Below are 16,635 nucleotides of genomic sequence, written 5' to 3' on the forward strand. Positions count from 1 at the left end.
GCTGGAGAGGATGTGGAGAAATAGGAACACTTTTACACTGTTGGTGGGAATGTAAATTAATTCAACCATTGTGGAAGACAGTGTGGCGATTCCTCAAGGACCTAAAAATAGAAATCCCATTTGACCCAGCAATCCCATTACTGGGTATATATCCAAAGGATTATAAATCATTCTACTACAAGGACACGTGCACACGAATGTTCATTGCAGCACTGTTTACAATAGCAAAGACCTGGAACCAACCCAAATGCCCAACGATGATAGACTGGATAGGGAAAATGTGGTACATATACACCATGGAATATTACGCAGCCATCAAAAACGATGAGTTCACGTCCTTTATAGGGACATGGATGAACCTGGAAACCATCATTCTCAGCAAACTGACACAAGAGCAGAAAATCAAACACCGTATATTCTCGCTCATAGGCGGGTGTTGAACAATGAGAACACATGGACACAGGGAGGGGAGCACTACACACTGGGGTCTGTTGGGGGGAATGGGGGAGGGGCGGGGGGTGGGGAGGTGGGAAGAGATAGCATGGGGAGAAATGACAGATACAGGAGAGGGGATGGAAGGCAGCAAAGCACACTGCCATGTGTGTACCTATGCAACAATCTTGCATGTTCATCACATGTACCCCAAAACCTAAAATGCAATAAAAAAAAAAAGAAAAAAAAAAAGAAAAAAAAAAAAAAAAAAAAAAAAAAAGAATTATCCAGGCATAGTTGTGCATGCCTGTAGCCTCAGCTACTTGCGAGGCTGAGGTGGGAGGATGGCTTGAGCCCAGGAGGTGGAGGTTGCAGTAAGCCAAGATCGCATGACTGTACCTGGGTAATACAGTGAGACCTTGACTCAAAACAAACAAGCAAACAAACAAACAAACAAAAAAAAAGGTTTCTGAACCCAAGATACTGTGATTTTCTCCAAAACTCTATTTTATGAGAGAAACTAAACATGAAAAGGTTTTTCTTAGTCTGTTTGATACAATTTTTCTTCCCTCTACTTTAGTTTCAGTCTGGTTTTACATCTTTCATTATGATTTTTGGTCTGGTTTTAATTTAACATTTTGAACATGGGACTTGGCCCCTTCACAATCTTAATTCTCAATGATACCTGCTTACCAAAATCATTCTATCTGGTGGCCCAGGAACAGGCAGGAAGTTGTAAGAAGCTATATTGTAAAACTCAAACACAAAACTGGGCTATTAAAATCTAATGGCAAGAAGAACCCTAGGTGTTTGCCATCAGGAGCGGAAAGCTGGGTGAAGAAGACAACTGTGTCTGTGCTGTAAGGACGCTGTTTACGATGTTCCTGATTAAGATAATAAAGCAGAACCTATCAAGGCTCTACCATTACCTTCTGTTTCATTACCTTCTAAGGTATCCTATGGAAAGTCTCGCAAGAAGTGTTTAATGAGCAAGTTATCACTGTTTTTATGGATTTCAGTGATTTAGATCAGATTCATGACCCACAACCACGTTTACCATTATGAGCAATAGAGATTTTATTTTTCCAGATTTTGTGCACTGCATATCAATTTTTCTCTCCTTTGAATAGTGCTTAAGAATGATGCTTTGAGAGTTATTTTATGTGATCTTTTATAACTGAAATGAAAATGACAGGAGATTTTGAGATGGGTAAAGTAATCTTTGTCCTACTTTGAAATCCTGGGAACTCGGAGCTCCTTTTGAGTGCTAAGTGCCATGAGGTAGGCACCGAATGTTACAGAAGAATAGAAGAGGGGCCCCTCAAGCCAGAGGTAGGGCTCATGAAGACTTCCCAGAGGAGTGGCAAAAGCCAAAGATGAAGAGTTAGTAATCCTGGGAGGACACCAGATAACCACGGACCTAAACTAAGACCTAGTTTCAACTGCTCCCCGGAGAAAAGCTGCAGAAAAGATTTTGGGAAAAACCAGAACAAGCATTTGCTGGTTATCATCCCTGGGTAATGTCCTCTAAGGTCTGGTGGGATTTTCTCTGAGCCTCTGTGTTAGTGAAATGATAGGAGGAACTAATATATCCACACTGCTCGAAAGAGAAAAATGTGCTAATTTAACTACTTTCTCCTGGTCAAAATATGCCAGAAGCAGTTAACACTGTCCTGAAAGCAGTGTTAACTTTTATTACTTTGATTTCCCTAACTTTAACTCTAGCCTTTCTTGCAGTAAATAACTTAGCAGAAAAGGGAGGAGACAACAGTGTCTTAGTTGTGATGATTTTTTTATTGAGTTGTATTCTACCAGATTCTTTCCTCCATTGTCTTTTCTCCTTTCTTTCTTTTTTCTTTTTCTTTTTTTTTTTTTTTTTTTGAGACGGAGTTTCACTCGTTACCCAGGCTGGAGTGCAATGGCGCGATCTCGGCTCACCGCAACCTCCACCTCCTGGGTTCAGGCAATTCTCCCGCCTCAGCCTCCTGAGTAGCTGGGATTACAGGCTGTCTTTTACTTCTAACCACCCTAAACAAAATGTCAGTATCCATGAAAATTAACAGTAGAGTTTGCACCAGTAGCTCTGTCATTGGAGAGAATTTCAAGACTGCTTCAAAGCTCTTTCCTGAGCTGCAGCCTCCTGTCCTCTGCCTTCTGCCACTTTCAAAACAAGCCTGAGTACCAAGAGGCTGATGGGTTGATGGTAGCCTGGATGTACAGTTAAGGTGTGTATTAGTCCATTTTAATACTGCTATGAAGAAATCCCTGAGACTGGGTAATTTACAAAGAAAAAGATGTTTAATGGGCTCACGGCTCTACGTGACTGGGGAGGCTTCACAATCATGGCAGAAGGTGAAGGAGGAGTAAAGGCATGCTTTACATAATGGGAGGCAAGAGCGCATGTGCAGGGGAACTGCCCTTTATAAAACCATCACATCTCATGAGACATATTCACTATCATGAAAACAGAAGAAGAAAAACCTACCACCATGATTCAGTTACCTCCCTCCAACTCCCTCCCGTGACATGTGGAGATTATGGGAGCTGCAATTCAAGCTCAGATTTGGGTCGGGACACAGCCAAATCATATCATTCTGCCCCAGCCCCTTCCAAATCTCACGTTCTCACATTTCAAAACCAATCAAGCCTTCCCCAAAGTTGCCCAAAGTCCTAACTCATTTCAGCATTAACTCAAAGGTCCACAGTTCAAAGTCTCATCTAAGACAAAGCAAATCCCTTCCACCTATGAGCCTGTAAAATCAAAAGCAAGTTAGTTGGTTCCTAGATACAATGAGGGTATAGGCATCTGGTAAATGTTCCCATTCTAAATGGGAGAAATTGGCCAAAATGAAGGGGCTACAGGCCCATGCAAGTCCGAAACCCAGCAGGGCAGTCAGATCTTAAAGCTCTGAAATGATCTCCTTTGACTCCATATCTCATATCCAGGTCTCACAGATGCAAGAGATGGGTTCCCATGGTCTCGGACAGTTTTGCCCCTGTGGCTTTGCAGGGTACAGCCTCCCTCTTGACTGCTTTCAGGGGCTGGCCATTGAGTGTCTCTGGCTTTTCCAGGCACATGGTGCAAGCTGTGGGTGGATCTACCATTCTGGGGTCTGGAGAATGGTGGCCCTGTTCTCCTAGCTCCACTAGGCAGTGCCCCATGGGGACTCTGTGCAGGGGTTCCCACCCCACCTTTCTCTTCTGCACTGCCCCAGCAGAGGTTCTCCAAGAGGGCTCTGCCCTTGCAGCACACCTCTGCCTGGACATACAGGCATTTCCATGGACCCTCTGAAATCTAGGTGGAGGTTCTCAAACCTCAATTCTTGACTTCTGTTCACCTGCAGGCTGAATACTATGTGGAGACTGCTAAGGCTTGCGACTTGCACCCTCTGAAGTAATGTCCTGAGCTGTACATTGGCCCCTTTTAGCCACAGCTAGGATGTAGGACCAAGTCCTGAGAGTGCACAAAGCAGCAAGGCCCTTGGCCTGGCCCATGAAACTGTTTTTCCTCCTGGGCCTCTGGGCTTTTGATAGGAGGGGCTGCTGACATGCCCTGGAGACATTATCCCCATTGTCTTGGTGATTAATAGTTGGCTCCTTGTTACTTATAAAAAATTCTAGGCCGGATGTGGTGGCTCATCCCTGTAATTCCAGCACTTTGGGAGGCCGAGGTAGGCAGATCCTGAGGTCAGGAATTTAAGATCAGCCTGGCCAACATAGTGAAAACATGTCTCTACTAAAAATAGATAGATAAGCCAGGTATGGTGGTGTGTGCCTGTAATCCCAGCTACTCAGGAGGCTGAGGCAGGAGAATCACTTGAATCTGGGAGGTGGAGGCTGCAGTGAGCCAAGATCATGCATCTGCACTCCAGCTTCGGCAACAGAGTGAGACTGTCTCAAAAAAAAAAAAAAAAAAAAAAAATTCTGCATCAGGCTTAAATTTCTCCCCAGAAAATGGGCTCTTCTTTGCTATCATGTCATCAGGGTGCATATTTTCTGACTTTTATACTCTGCTTCACTTTTAAATATAAGTTCCAATTCCAAACTATATCTTTGTGAATTAATAAAACTGATTGCTTTTAAGAGCATCCAAGTCATCTCTTGAATGCTTTGCTGCTTAAAAATTTGTACTGCCAGATACCCTAAATCATCTCTCTCAAGTTCAAAGTTCCACTGATCTCTAGGGCAGGGGCAAAATGCTGCCAGTCTCTTTGCTAAAGGTTAGCAAGAATCACCTTTGTTCCAGTTCCCAATAAGTTCCTCACCTCTGTCTGAGACCATCTCAGCCTGGACTTTATTGTCCATATCACTATCAGCATTTTGGCCAAAACTATTCAACATGCCTCCAGGAAGCTTCAAATTTCCCCACATCTTCCTGTCTTCTCAGCTCTCCAAGTCTCTAGGAAGTTCTAAACTTTTCCACATTTTCCTGTCTTCTTCTGAGCCCTCAGAAGGGTAGCAAATACATGTATTTAGCTCTCTATCTATATCTATATTTATATAGGTATATCTATGTTTACACAGATAAATATATGTATTTACCTGTATTTATTTCTGTATTATCTGTCTAGATATATATTGGGGAAAAAACCATGAGTTCATACTAGTACCTCCAATTCTAATCCAAAAATCTCAAGGTTCATTTGAGACTTCCCCCATTACTGCTTTTAATTTCTTTCTTTGACAGTGAGAAACCTGTCTTCTTCCAAGCCCTCCAATCTGTTTGAACCTTTGACTGTTACCCAGTTCCAAAGTTGCTTCCACATTTTTGGGTATCTTTATAGCAGTGCCCCACTACTTGGTACCAATTTACTCTATTAGTCTTTTCTAACACTGTTAATAAAGCCATACCCAAGACTAGGTAATTTATAAAGAAAAAGACATTTAATGGACTCAGTCCCACATGGTTGGGAAGGCCTCACAATCATGGCAGAAGGCAAAGGAGGAGCCAAGTCATGTCTTACATGGCGGCAGCCAGGAGAGCATGTGCAGGGGAACTACCCTTTATAAAGCCATCAGATCCCATGAGACTTATTCACTATCATGAGAACAGCACAGGAAAAACAAAAACAAAAACAAAAAACCAACATGATTTGATCACCTTCCACTGGGTCCCTCCCATGATGCATGGGGATTACAGCTAAAATTCAAGTTGAGATTTGGGTGGGGACACAGCCAAACCATATCAAGGTGGAAGGCAATGAGGTTCCATGTCACAGTCTCCAAAGTGAAAGAGGATTGTGCAACCAGAAAATGTCAACATGCCCTTTTCCTCCTTGGTTGAAAAAGCCTTAAAAATGATTTTGGTGCAGGGCTGTTCTTGCAAAACTTTTGCATGAATTAGAGAAAGGAATTGCTCTGAGCAGCTGCAGGCCCCTGTAGGACTTGCAGCATGGCAAAGGGAGCTTGTGCTGGATTTGGTCTCTACTTGTAACAGGTTGTCCAGGAACAATCTGAATAACTGAGTGATGGCCCTGACTTGTGTGTCCCTTAAACAATGCTTGTATTATTCCTGAAAATGGTGGCCACGGACAGGGATTGTTGGCAGGGTTGCTGTTGACACTGTGCTGTTTCCTCTCTGCTCCTTTTCTCTCCGCTCCTCTCTCTTTTCTCTCCTAGTACCTTTGAATATAGGATCCCCAGAGTCAGCACATTATCCAGGTCTCTCAGACTTCAAACCCTTCCTTTCTTCTAGTCCTTCATTAAAATGTACTCACTCTATGTTCCATTCCTCCAAGACCCTACCATGGGTTATAAATTAATCTGATTAATAAATTAGGGCTAAGTTGCTAATGATTGATAATTATTAATAATATATTACTCCTTCAGAGAGAACTGAGATGAATATAGATTGGGCCACAGCAGTTACATTTGAAGAGAGACGTTCGAGGCCTTGATCCAAAAGGAGATGAATGCAGTGAATTTGATGTTCTGTGTCATGGCCAATAGAATGATGTTTTAGGGCTGAGCTTTCTTACATTTCTCAGGAATGCTATTTAGGTAGGTAGTCTATCTATGGAAAAAGCGAATTCAGTTGATAACCCAAAGTGGCATTCAAAAGTATTGGGCAAATCAAAGAGGCGTATTTACAAACATTTCAAACTTTCATTTAAAAAATACTAATGGCACTATTCTAACATTTTGTAAATTACAGCTCTTATCTGTTTTCCTGGCTGGACACTTCCCCTTCTTTCCTTTCAATGGCCTGTGAATTTACTATGTTTATCTAAATTTAGTATTGTGTCAAGTGTGGTGAATTTATTTGCACCCTTGTCTAGGAACTACCAGAAAGTCCTGGAGTAAATTCGCTTCCATCATAGCATGGCTCAGAAGCTCATATGACATCATCAGGTCCTTGAGTCCATTTCCTCCTCTTCCTTGCCCTCTAATTTTCAGTGATCCTCTATTTTCACCCTCTACATTAAAACAAAAACAAAAACAACCCCCAACTCTTTGGAATAATTTAAAACTTAGAGAGAAGCTGCAAAATGATAAAGAAAGTTTCTGCATACCCTGCACCCAGTGTCCTCTCACGTTAATGTTGTGCATGACAATAAAACAGTGACCCAAACTAAGAATTTAACACTGGCACAATACAATAAAACCAGAGACTAAATTTCACCAGTTTTTCTGTTAAAGTCTGTTCCAGCATCTAGTCAAGGGCCTCATGTCACCACTAGTTGTCATGCCTCCTTAGTGGCCTTCATTTTATGACATTTCCTCAATCATTGCCACCTTTCATGACCTTGACACTTCTAAAGAGCACTGACCAGTTATTTTGTGGAACATTCTTCAAGTTGGGTATGTCTACTATTTTCTCTTGATTAGCTTGATGTTATGCATTTGTGGTAAGAATATCTCAGAAATTATTATATACTTCTGAGGCCATCAGATTAGTGGTACACAATGTCAACACATCATATTACAGAGAATGTTAACCTTAAGTGATGTCTGCTGGGTTTCTCCAATGGAAAGCTATTATACCCTTTGTCATTAGTGAATGCTTTGAATGAGATACTTTGAGACTATGCAACTATCTTGTTTCTCCTCAAACTTTTCCCCACTAATTTTAGAGACCATTTGTGGACGGATGGACCTTGCCTGCAAAATTTCTTACTCTATTTTTCCAATAGTAATTTTCTATTTTCCTCATTTCTTCTCCATTTATTAGTTGGATTTCTTTTTCTCTAAGAAGAATGGTGTTTTTTCTGTTGATTTGTTTGTTCTCTTATTTGTTGAAAAAATAAAATTTATTGATATCATAAATGTTTGTTTTATGCAAGTATTGTAATCCAATATTTATTTTGTTGCTCAAATGGTTCCAGGTGTTGCTTTGGGGAACTATTTTATGCTCTCTGATATACCTTCATTATTTTTTTGAGTTCTTGCCTACTTTCCAGCACCAAGAGATATTAAAGGCTCATTTTATATTTTCTCTGCTCCTGCCATGGAATCATTCACTTCTCCCAGGAGTCCCAGTTCCTTTTATAGGAGAATGGTATTTAGAACCCAAGATCTGGGTGTTCGGTGTGCTCATCATTACTAGGATGTCATTGTATCTATGCCTGCTTAGCACACATGGCTAGCAAATACATGTATTTTCCCATGCATATGTGCACACATACATATAACTATATTTATTTCTGTGTTATCCATCTGGATATATACTGGGGAGAAACCATGAGTTCATACTAGTATCTCCAATTCTAATCCAAAAATCTCAAGGTTCATTCTAGTCTTCCCCTCTTTCCTGATTTTAACTTTTTTCTTTGACAGAGAGAAACCTGGCTTTCTTTATCTACAATATATTTACCTATTTACTCAAATATATACAGCAGTTATCCAATTGCTAGCCTATGCACCTTTGAGGAAGCACTCCTCTATCTTGACTCTGCTTTGTCCTGTGCAAGCCTGTCTCTCATGAGGTTCTATTCATGTGCTGGCCCAGCATCTCCAAGCTTACATTCTTCCCACCTTAAAGAAAGAATGCTTCTTGTCTCTTTCCCAGGAGCTTCAGAAAAAGTTCTAAGGTGAGTTCTTACTGGACTGACTGGGTTCTATGCTTATCTCTAATCGATAGACTGTGACCTGAGGAATAGAATAATCTGACTGGTTGGATCTGAGTTTCATGCCCAGCTCTGAGCCTGAGAGGTGGTGATTGGCCCACCCAATCCATGGAGAAGAGAGTAGATGAGGAGTGGTTATCAGAAGAAAGGAAAACAAATATGTGCAGTGTAAAACCACACAGATCCACTGCACCCTCAAACAGGACAGTAGTGCAACAGTGCCAACTGAGGGGGTAGCAATATTGTGGGGGCATCAGGAGCGGAGAGTCAGAGAGGTGTAGGTAATACTGCATAGATGTAACTCCCACAAAATGACAGTTTAAAAAGATGTATGGGCTGGGTGTGGTGGCTCACCCTTGTAATCCCAGCACTTTGGGAGTCCAGGGCAGGTGGATCACAAGGTTAGGAGTTCAAGACTAGCCTGGCCAATATGGTGAAATCCCATCTCTACTAAAAAAAATACGAAAATTAGCTGGGCGTGGTGGCATGCACCTGTAGTCCCAGCTACTCGAGAGGCTGAGGCAGCAGAATCACTTGAACCTGGGAGGCGGAGGTTGCAGTGAGCTGAGATAGCACCACTGTGCTCCAGCCTGGGTGATAGAGTGAGATTCCATCTCAAAAAAAAAAAAAAAAAAAAAGATGTATGTTCAGCTGATATGAAAAGGAATCTTGCTCCAATTTAACAAGAATTACTGCCAGGGTTGTTAAAAGGAAAGAGTTGGTTGACTAACTTGATCACTTGAATGTTTTTCATCCAAATATATGTCAAAAGTCACTTTGCCTAAGATTTGGGCAACTGCCACCTTGTGGCCAGGACTGCCCGTGGATTCGGAGGGGCCTGCCTGGGCTTCTGGAGTTGTTGCCAGCAGATGTCCAAGATCACTTTTCTGTTGCTAACAGAATGACTACAGCTTAAAGCTTCTACACAGTAGAACAACTTAGAAATCCAATCTGTTTTTTTTTTTTTTTTTTTTTTTTTTCAAGATTTGAAAGCCATAGAAAACTTTTAAGTAAGATATACTAGAGGGTTTGGTTTTGTTTTCATATGTAGAGTTAATAAATGCTATTTTAGTCTTGGACTATGAACTTATTCTAAACCTTTCCTTCAGGCGAAACCTGTGGGATTTTACTTGCTCTGATCTCCAGGCCTAAAAAGCAACCAGCTGTATCCTGTAGTTGGCCACCTGTCCTGAATTTGAGAGAGTTAGTTCCAAAGACAAGCTTGGGGTCTCCATTAGACTCATTCTAGGCAGGAAGAATGTTTTCCTTGGTGTGCCTGGTAGCCTCCCCGCTGAAGATAGCTCCTTCTTTTACTGCTAGTTGTGTAATTAATACTTCGTTTACATAGAAAGGAATTTCTCTAATTAAATGTTACATTTCATTAATCAAGCATTCTGCTAAAAATCGTATTTTAACAAGACTTTGTGACTCCCAGCCTCTTTTAAAAATCGTCTGTATCTTTAAAGGGGCTTGGCCCTTTTTTTCTTCTGAGACGTTAGAATGTATCTGTAATAGATGACAACAGTTTTTATGCAGCTACCCAGTGGTTTAATCACAATGCACAAACAACACTGCTAATCTGAACAATCTACATGGATGACAACTCATTGAAATAACTATCAATTAACAACATAATTGTCAGTTATAAGTTGCCAACATTAAAATAAGCAATTGTTACTTCTATGAGGCTTTTGTGCTTTTTTTCTCCCCCTCCGCAGGGTGTGGATATAGGGCAGGGGCCTGGGTTGAACAGTTTAAACGATGACCAAGTCACTTGTTTTGATCATTGGATCCTCTTCCTTATAGGTCACTCTGAAGTGAAAATAGTGGCACTAGTCATAAAATTCCACTCCAGGCTTGGCCGGTTTAACCTGGCCTTGGTTTTGAAATCTCTGTAGCATCAAATGTGATGCCAGATCTATATTCCTTTAATCAGGGGCTGCTGTAGACAGAGCATGGCATGTGACTTCTTTCCTATTCTGTTCGATCAAGATCGCGTCAAAGAAAAACCCAGCCTATGTGTGAAGGCAGAGTCCCCTTTTGCTAGAACAGCTGAAAAGAATTTAACCCAGTATTGTCAGGATAGTGGCCTCAATGTCTCCTCTCTGCACGATTTCAGTTGAGAGACCCCCTCACCCCAAACCTCTGTGGGTGAGTGAGCAAAACGTGCAGCAGAAAAAGACTCAGAACTTTGTGGAGGAAGGGCACTGTGAAAGTCAAAATTGCCACAACCACCTTTTGTGTTTGTATCTCTCTCACTTGGCAGCAGACAGACGGCCAGGTGGACCCAGGTTTCCGGTCATGCAGGAACACCTTCAGGAGGAACTACTTAAAGGTAGGGCTCCAGCTTGTGCTTGGGGTCAAAACGCTTCACGGTGCAAAATCCCACACTGCTAGCCAACACCTGGAGCTAGCTGAAATAGAAGTATGACTAAAATACAACGGGCCCTTTTGCATTAGGCCAATCGATCTGCATTGTCAGGTGGTACTGCTCCATCTGAAGACAGTGTGACTTGGAATTTGCTACAAATAGCCACCTCCCACTTTGGGGGATGTGGTGATGGGATGGAGAAAAACTAGGCTTTTGAGTAGATCCCTGGAATTAGAGTAGTGGTGCTGCGAGTTACTGTCAGAGCATGACCCAGTTCCTTTCTTGGGTCTTTAATTTCTTACCTCTAAAATGATGTCAGTAATTCCATCTTGCAGTGTTGTTTAGAGGATTAAGTGAGCTGACACAGGTAAAGTGCCTGTTGCGCTGTTGGTGCTTACAAGTGGCTGGTCATGACTAATTTAGAGAGATAGCAATAAAGACACTTTTTTGTTGTTGAGATGGAGTCTTGCTCTGTCACCCGGGCTGGAGTGCAGTGGCACAGTCTCGGCTCACTGCAACCTCTGCCTCCTAGGTTCAAGTGATTCTCGTGCCTCAGTCTCCCAAGTAGTTGGAATTACAAGCATGTAATCATTACACCTGGAAAATTTTTATATTTTTAGTAGAGTCGGGGTTTCATCTCCAACTCCTGGGCTCAAGCAATCCGCCCGCCTCCACCTCCCAAAGTGCCGGGATTACAGGTGTGAGCCACCACCCCCAGCCCAAAGACACTCTTATTGGCCTAAAAATATTTAACTTAATGAAATACCTTTGCTTCTTTGATCATAATTAAAGGAATTTTACATTAAAAATTGTTAAAATGGCTAGCCATCAATAGATCCATTTAAAAACTTACTTTTAAGATTCAGTGGACTATTACTGTTACTATGCGTAATAACTTCATTAATCATTCACTCCTGAATCAAGCTTTTCTGTGCAACCGATTAGGTGTTATTTATAAGTGAATGAGTTTTGCAAATAGACTGTGACAATGCACAGGTGACATTTAATAATAGTATAGCAAATATCCTTTGTCTTCTTCCCATGGTTATACCATTTGATTGTACATAGCTTAGTCAGCATTCCAAAGCCAAGAACCCTCTGTTACCCTAGTATCATGCTTGGAGGAGATATGACTCTGTTTTTTATGCTCATCAGCTCAGGCTGGGGGGCACTTTTTAGGTACACAGGAACAAGCTTTCCAGTTATTTAATGTTTTGCATATTTTTCCTTTTCTAGATGCTTCCCCTGAGGCAGCCCACTGTTGTGCTTGTCACGTCACTTGGGTGCCTGTAGACATCTGTATGCTTCTCCAGCTGCGTGGGAGACACTTCACCTTGTGGCTCCTCCTTTCAAAGGTTGCATGTGCTGCATGGAGGAACATTTGACTTTGCTGACAGAGAATGTCTCATTGCACCCCCTTTCTACACCATCTGTCTGACCTGGACCCATTCCAAACACTACGGCTTTGCTGGCAGAATGGTCTTCCTGCTACAGAAGTTTTGTAATCTGCTAATTGACAGGGTAAGGAAAATTTATATTTGGGTTACAGCTGAAAAGTTGGATGTTTCTTTGATGGGGCTTTAAATACTGACATATGCTGCCTTGGTTTTTGATTGTAGGCATCCCCGTCTGAGCACAAGCATGCAGTCTCCCCTCTGTTCTCTGCCTCATTGAGAATATGGCAGCCTTTGGAGAAGAACACCAATATGATCTACCCGGGAATTATCATCTACTTAGTTTACTCATTAAGCAATGATTTTATTATTATTATCTCTTTGTAGTATGAGACAGATGGCAAAGAAGGAGTTTGCTTTATTGAACAAGATGCAGTACTGGGCATGGCAGAGCTCCCTGAATGGTTAACATCTTCTGCAGCCGCTCAGTCTAATAAGCATCTTCGCTTTTGTGCAGGGTCTGATTCTACACTCAGCTGTTAATTTAAGTGCAAGGCTGTTATCAGTTCTTTTTTTTTTTTTTTTTTTTTTCAGGGATAGTGTCTCACTATGTGTCCCCAGGTTGGAGCACAGTGGGGCTATTCACAGTTATGATCACAGCATACTTTAGCCTCTAACTCCTGGGCTCAAACGATTCTCTGCCTAAGCCTCCTGAGTAGTCAATTCTTTTTTTTTTCTATAGGTGGGCTGAGGACAGAAAAATCCTAAAGATGGAAGAATCATTAAAATCGTGCTGATCCAGTTGACGTTTGTGGTTGCCCTCATCTTGCAATTGTGCTTTAAAACTCAGTGTGAGCAACCCCCACTGAAGTGAGTACGGTCATGCTTACTGATACAGACCTGAGTCCTTCAAATGGGGTCCTCTGTGCACAAAAGCTACATGCACGCGCTGCAGGCAGTGCATGAGTGTGGTATAACATCGTGCCTCTGGACTCCTGAGGCCCCTCTCTCAGTTGCACCCTCCTCAACCTGCCTTTGAACGATGATCGGCAGAAAGAGGAGAATGAAAGAGAAGAAAGAATTTCTTCCATACCTTTCAAAACTTCAAAGAAGTTGTTCCCAGTCTAGTTCTGATGATTCATGTCTCAGTGTAAAGCATATATAAATATCTGAAATCTGCACACTGATCGGAAATAGTTTTTGGGAAGTTGGATTTAATCCCATGAGCCAAATGATCGCTACCAACAGCGATCAGGGAAAACCAAAGTCCACAGCAAATTTTAATTTGGCAAATGCATAAAATGTTCAAAAGAGCAGAGGTCTCATTTACATTCCTCCCTCTTATATGGGATTTTCTTCTATATTAGTAATTAAAGGGTGCAGGCTATTGAGCGCAACTATATCACATAATAGCCATCGGGGGACATACTAACAACTTCCTTGAAGCAACGCACACTAGGGTGTTTATGGTTCAGTGTCACATAGACTCTCTTTGATCTAAATTAGGATTCATTGGCAAACTCACAATAGGCTCCACATGTACCCCTCTCAACCTCTTTCTTTTAATCATGGAAATTAGAGATGGAAAATACCCATTAAGTCACTTAGTCCATTTCCCTGTTAGGGCGAAATTGTTGCCTGTGATACATGGGTAGTGCTTGGTCCAGCTTAAATGTAAATGTTTCAGGCAGTGTGCAGGCTCCTGATTTTATAATTTTCTCCTTTCCCTTCAGAGAGGAATTCAGAGGGGAAAAAAATATAAAACAGAGGGAGAGGTTTCCTCCCTTCCTTATGGGTTGGAGATAATGGTCGTGGGATGGGCAAATGTGCTCAGATGCTGTCATTCTTCTGGAAACCACACCTCTTGCTATGGCAGTTCCATCACTTGTGAGGTACACAGATAATTCAGTCCCGTCCCCAACATGTTTTACTCTTCAGCTCAAAGGAATGATTCCGATTCCTGTGAGGAATACTTCCTCACTTGAGTGAGCACGTATTCCAGGTTTAGTGAGGGAGGACGAGGCCCAGGAAAGGAGAACCTGTCTCTTTTAGACTCTCTCTTTGATGAATTCTAAACGGCACAGCCCTCCCAATTGGAGTGTGAAGTCATGGGTGCACTGTGAGCTCACGGTTGGGTCACTGCCTATCTTATTCTGGGAAGTGGCCAGTGGAGGTATTTTTATCCTTTGAACATTTGGCACCTGAAGGATGTGAAATGTGTGTCATTGCACAGCGAATTCCCTCCCTGACTCATGTTCCGCAACAGAAGGGAAATTGTCACTCAGTATCTGCCCACATCTCTAGCTGTTGAAGTGAGGTCTATGGGAAAGCTGCCAAAACCCAGTGACCAACTCTCCAGTGAGATCTCTAGGGGACGCATAGCAGTGGCTGAGATGATACTTTGAAAGGGAAACCATGAGCCATTATTAGGTTTGCATTTTGAATTTGTTTTAGAGATTTTCTTTTAATCTGCTAACATCACTAGTGAAATTGTACTGCCTTAGGAAAATCGGGTAAGTGAACATTTCTAATTCTGATGCAGACATGTTAGAGTGTGATTGTTCACATTATAAGATGTAAGTCTTACCTCCAAAATTCACTGTGGGTTTCGTTCAGTGGGCTTGCCTCATGCATCTGAAGGAGGATCAGGTTTGCAAAACCCGACGTACTTATTCAGAAGGCTTCTGATTGTCTAAAGCAATGGCAGGGTTCTATTAGGCAGAAAAAGTGCTTATATTCACAGAGAGATCACATTCAAGGCTTCTATCATGTGTAATGTATTCCCAAGATATTTCTTTCTTTCTTTTTTTTTTTTCTGGAGGCAGAGTCTCACTCTGTCACCCAGGCTGGAGTGCAGTGTGCAGTGGTGCTATCTCGGCTCACTGCAAACTCCGCCTCCTGGGTTCAAGTGATTCTCCTGCCTCAGCCTCCTGAGTAGCTGGGACTACAGGTGTGTGCCACCACACCTGGCTAATTTTTTATATTTAGTAGAGACGGGGTTTCACCATGTTGGCCAGGCTGGTCTCAAACTCCTGACCTCAGGTGATCCGCCCGCCTTGGCCTCCCAAAGTGCTGGGATTACAGGTGTGAGTCACTACATCCCGCCGATATTTATTTTAAATACCCTTGGGTGGTAATATATAATGAGTCTTTGAATGGATACACACATACAAAATCGGAATCAGTTCTAACTCGATGGTCTGGAGTCAGAATCTACTGAATGCGATTCTAATATGGAATCCTATCCTTTGCTAATGAAAATCTCGTTTTAAGGCAGATGTGGCAGAGGCTGCTTGTTGGTCTCCCAGTAACCAGTCTCCCTGATTTTTAGTGTCTGCATTTCCCACCCACCAGCATGGCTGGATAACTGTATTCTGGCCAATGTGATGTAGGGGAAGCGGCATGGGACATTCCTGGATGGTGTCGAATTCCCTGCTCTCCCTCACTTTCAGCTGGAAAGCAGCCATGGTAGCTGTAGCTCCAGCTGCCACTTCAAATCCCAGGGATGAGGATCACATCCTAGGAACACCTGGAAGCTGCCTGAGACCACATAACTTCGTGGAGTGTCCAGACTAAGCCTAGAGACCCTTCCTCTGGACATTTTTGTACATCTACAAATAAAACCTAGAACATTAAAGTCACTGTTTTCTGAGGGTTTTCGTCACCCAAATCTAATCCTAATGCTAATTTTGTCATTGGTCTTAATCCTTATTTTTTTATTTGCACTTTGTTTTTTTGAGACGGGGTCTCACTCTGTTGCCCGGGCTGGAGTGCAGTTGCATAATCTCAGCTCACCACAATCTCCGTCTCCTGGGCTCAAGCCATCTTCCCCCCTCAGCTTCCTGAGTAGCTGGGACTGCAGGCACATTTTTGTATTTTTTGTAGAGATAGGGGTCTCCCTTTATTGCCCAGCCTGGTCTCAAACTCCTGAGCTCAAGCTGTGTGCCTGCCTGGGGCTCCCAAAGTGCTGGGGTTACAAGTGGGAGCCACTACATCTGGCCTTAATCTTTACTTTGATGCATACTTAACACCTTGTTACAAAGTCTAGGTATTTCAGTTTCCGTTGATAATCAATGCTGGTTGATAATCATGTTACATTTATTACTCAGTTGATAATCGTGTTACAGTAGAAATCATGTTTCATTTACTCCTCTGAACATGACCTTGAGAGGTTTGCAGATAAAGGTGCATGAAAGAACCCCAAACTTACAGATTCCCAAAAATGTGATTAGGCAAAATAACAAGATGGACATTGAGAGTGGGAGGCCTCGTGCCGTTTCTTGCATCCATTCTGCTCACAACATGTAGAAATGTGTACTTTCATTCCGTAAGGGGTTTAATGAGAACCCAGGCAAAAAATAATGGTCACTAT

Source organism: Saimiri boliviensis, chromosome 5 (genome assembly GCF_048565385.1).
Source record: "Saimiri boliviensis isolate mSaiBol1 chromosome 5, mSaiBol1.pri, whole genome shotgun sequence".
In the NCBI taxonomy this organism is placed as follows: Eukaryota; Metazoa; Chordata; class Mammalia; order Primates; family Cebidae; genus Saimiri; species Saimiri boliviensis.